This window comes from Penaeus monodon, chromosome 25 (assembly GCF_015228065.2).
Source record: "Penaeus monodon isolate SGIC_2016 chromosome 25, NSTDA_Pmon_1, whole genome shotgun sequence".
Lineage (NCBI taxonomy): Eukaryota > Metazoa > Arthropoda > Malacostraca > Decapoda > Penaeidae > Penaeus > Penaeus monodon.
The window spans coordinates 41,316,271-41,316,716 of NC_051410.1; the positions used below are offsets into that span (position 1 = coordinate 41,316,271).

A 446-nucleotide genomic window follows, 5' to 3' on the forward strand; every position below is an offset into this window, starting at 1 on the left:
CAAATATTTTTTCCTGCCTATCGATATGTCTAAACACGTTTCAAATTGGGTATAACCAAAGAGTTTAGACAGAACACTTTCGTTTTACCTATTGTTGTACTGCAACAGTTGCGTTAACATGTTACTGATTCAGCTTCCACAAAGGCATATATTCAGTGTATTAAATCCAAGGGAAAGATCCGATATCTCCTACTATTTGTTTCTTTTGGTAGGAAAATAATCTACAACGGTTGGTAGTTAACACTTTCGCAATTCTTTGATTTGATTCTGGATATATATAAATGGTTGTCATCTTATTGTATGAGGGAAAAAATGATAACTTACCTGAGAATTTAGGCTTGTTGGTGAGTTAATTTTTCAATACAACTTACCTTCATTGTTATAAGCAAAATTCATTTTACTTTATTTTAAGTTGATACGTTACGCCACTTCAATTAAAAGGAAAA

General features: G+C 31.6%; 1 protein-coding gene across 1 annotated transcript in view; it reads right to left on the reverse strand.

Annotated features, from left to right (window-relative positions):
• Positions 1 to 446, reverse strand: part of LOC119589412 (microtubule-associated protein futsch-like) — a gene marked incomplete in the record, with an annotated part of 21,975 nt that overhangs the window by 18,705 nt on the left and 2,824 nt on the right.